Here is a 3266-nt window from a genome sequence, read left to right on the forward strand (position 1 = left end):
AGAGATAGGAGAGGTGTTAAATGAATATTTTTTGTCAGTATTCACACAGGAAAAAGACAATGTTGTCGAGGAGAATACTGAGATCCAGGCTATTAGATTAGAAGGGATGGAGGTTCATAAGGAGGAGGTGTTAGCAATTCTGCAAAGTGTGGAAGTAGATAGGTCTCCTGGGCCGAATGGGATTTATGCTAGGATTCTCTAGGAAGTTAGGGAGATTGCATAGCCTTTGATTTTTATGTCATCAATGTTTGCAGGAATAGTGCCAGAAGACTGTGGATAGTGCAGAAGGGTGTTGCAGGTTACAGAGGGACATAGTTAAGCTGCAGAGCTGGGCTGAGAGATGGCAAAAGGGGTTTAATGTAGAAAAGTGTGAGGTGATTCACTTTGGAAGGAGTAACAGGAACATAGAGTACTGGACTAATGATAATATTCTTGGGAGTGTAGAGGAGCAGAGAGATCTCTGTGTCCATGCATATAGATCCCTGAAAGTTGCCACCAGGTTAAGCAGGCGTTTGGTCTTATCGGTAGAAATATTTCGGGGCCACGAGGTCACGTTGTAGCTGTATAAAACTGTGGTGCGGCCGCATTGCTTATAGTTCTGGTCATCGTATTACAGGAAGCATTGGAAAGGATGCAGAAGAGATTTGCCAGGATATTGCCTGGTATGGAGGGAAGGTCTTACGAGGAAAGGCTGAGGGACTTGAGGCTGTTTTCGTTAGAGAGAAGGCTAAAAGGTGACTTAATAGATACATACAAGATAATCAGACGATTAGATAGGGTGGACAGTGACAGTCTTTTTCCTCAGATGGTGATGGCAAACACAAGGGGACATAAGATTAGATTAATTACTGACAGTGTGGAAACAGGCCCTTCGGCCCAACAAGTCCACACCGACCCGCAACCCCTCCCATTCCCCTACATTTACCCCTTTTACCTAACACTACGGGCAATTTAGCATGGCCAATTCACCTGACCTGCACATTTTTGGACTGTGGGAGGAAACCGGAGCACCCGGAGGAAACCCACGCAGACACGGGGTGAATGTGCAAACTCCACACAGTCAGCCGCCTGAGTCGGGAATTGAACCCGGGTCTCCGGCGCTGTGAGGCAGCAGTACTAACCACTGTGCCACCCACTTTAAATTGAGGACAGATGTCAAAGATAGTTTCTCTACTCAGAGTCTAGTAAGGGTGTGGAATGCCCTACCTGCAACAGTAATAGTCTCAACAACTTTAAAGGCATTTAAATGGTCATTGGAGAAATGTATGGATGATAATGGAATAGTATAGGTTAGATGGGCTTCAGATTGGTTTCACAGGTCGGCATAACATCGAGGGCCAAAGGGCCTGTAATGTGCTGTAGTGTTATATGAATTGCCTGTGGAGCTAATCTTTTGTGTAATTACATGGGACGACCTGGATTTGATTCTCAGCCTGTTTTGCAGGCTGGAAAAGCACAGCAGTCATTATGAAATAGAGGTTATGTAACCTTAGATTCTAGATTCACTCATTTGTTTATTTTTGTTTCTAATATATATGAAGATTACGCTATTGAATTTGCTTCATATTACATTTAGATTTTATTGCCATGTGTACGAAGTGCAAAATACATCTTAGGTACAAAGTAGTAAGAGAAACAAAGTATAAAAAAAGTTAAACATTACCTTCATAGAATAAGTAAAAATTAATGAAATAAGATCATAGTTAGCATTAAAGTCTTTCGTAATTTAAATTTGAATTAAATTACAAGTTTAACTGTCTTTGATGGATCCTCTGCTTATCGCGCTCACAGGGAGACCTCAGTTGCCAGTTCTCACCAGTGCTGCCACAGATATCAGGTTATCTCCTTCACCACTCAGTCCAATTTAATCTGTTAACATTACAGACCATCGCCCTAGACATTAATGTAATATTAAAGGATTAAACTGCAGTCTTCCTCCAGAAGCTGAACATTTTGGAAGTGGGTGGGGATGACGTTCCCTTCCGTTCAGAAATACTTTCATAGCCATCCCTCAGCCATCTACAGCACTATAGCCGCCATCGTGGTATTTGTTTTATCAGACTCATATGCATTTCCACAGTAATCGGACTGTATGTTACCCACTTCTCCAGTCAGTAGATGTGTTGTTTGTTGCCATTCCTGGGTGGAACCCCCTTAACCTATACACAGCCACTCCCTATGTAGGCCAGAGCAGGAGGCTTGGAAGGATGGCTTCAGGCCAGTGCATAGAGCTGATAAATTCAGATAACACCCAGCCCCCTAACTACAGAGGAGACCAGGGAAGAAAAAGTACTGCTTCCCAAGACTGTGATAAGTTCCATCCTTTTGTTGTTTAGAACAACCTATTAAGTGATTTTTTTCTCCCCTAGGAATACCGCCTCTGCATGTTTTTCTTCTCAGTTTTGCGGGAGTGTATCTTCTGTGATTTGGGATAATTATACTTGTATATACTGACCGTGTACAACTGATGTTAATTATCTTTATTAATAATAAACCCAGAAATGTATGTATTAAGAAACCTGGTTGATAGATTTTTGCTTAAACCCTGATATGAATGATGCAATCAATTGGTCTTTTTATTATATGCAGAAAGTTGTTTTTCACATTGCAATCCACACAGCAGTAAGTGGAGAGATGATTATTACAATTCCTATATGATTATTGCACAACATATAACTGTGATGTTATAGGTTCCTGCTAGAGCTGCCATTCCTCAGGTCATTGATACTCGATGCACATGTGAGTAGGCCCTAGGTTATAGGTAGTTCTTCTATAACGTGATGGTTGTGTTCTTGTGCAATCTCACATTATTGAAAAATCACTTTAGAAACAACGCTTGAAGAGTTGCAGATGTCTTGAAGTCTTGCAACCGCAAGAAAAGCAAAACTTGCACCAACACCTCCCCCCTCACCTCCCTCCAAGGCCCCAATGGATCCTTCCATATCCGTCACAAATTCACCTGCACCTCCACACACATCATTTATTGCATCCGCTGCACCCGATGTGGCCTCCTCTACTTGCGGAACGTTTCAGAGAACACCTCTGGGATACCTGCACCAACCAACCCAACTGCCCCGTAGCTGAACACTAACTCTCCCTCTCACTCTGCCAAGGACATGCAGGTCCTTGGCCTCCTCCATCACCAGACCATAGCAACACGACGGCTGGAGGAAGAGCACCTCATCTTCCGCCTATGAACCCTCCAACTACAAGGGATGAACTCAGATTTCCTCATTTCCCCTCCCCCCACCTTGTCTCAGTCTCAA

This window comes from Chiloscyllium plagiosum, chromosome 5 (genome assembly GCF_004010195.1).
Source record: "Chiloscyllium plagiosum isolate BGI_BamShark_2017 chromosome 5, ASM401019v2, whole genome shotgun sequence".
Classification (NCBI taxonomy): Eukaryota; Metazoa; Chordata; class Chondrichthyes; order Orectolobiformes; family Hemiscylliidae; genus Chiloscyllium; species Chiloscyllium plagiosum.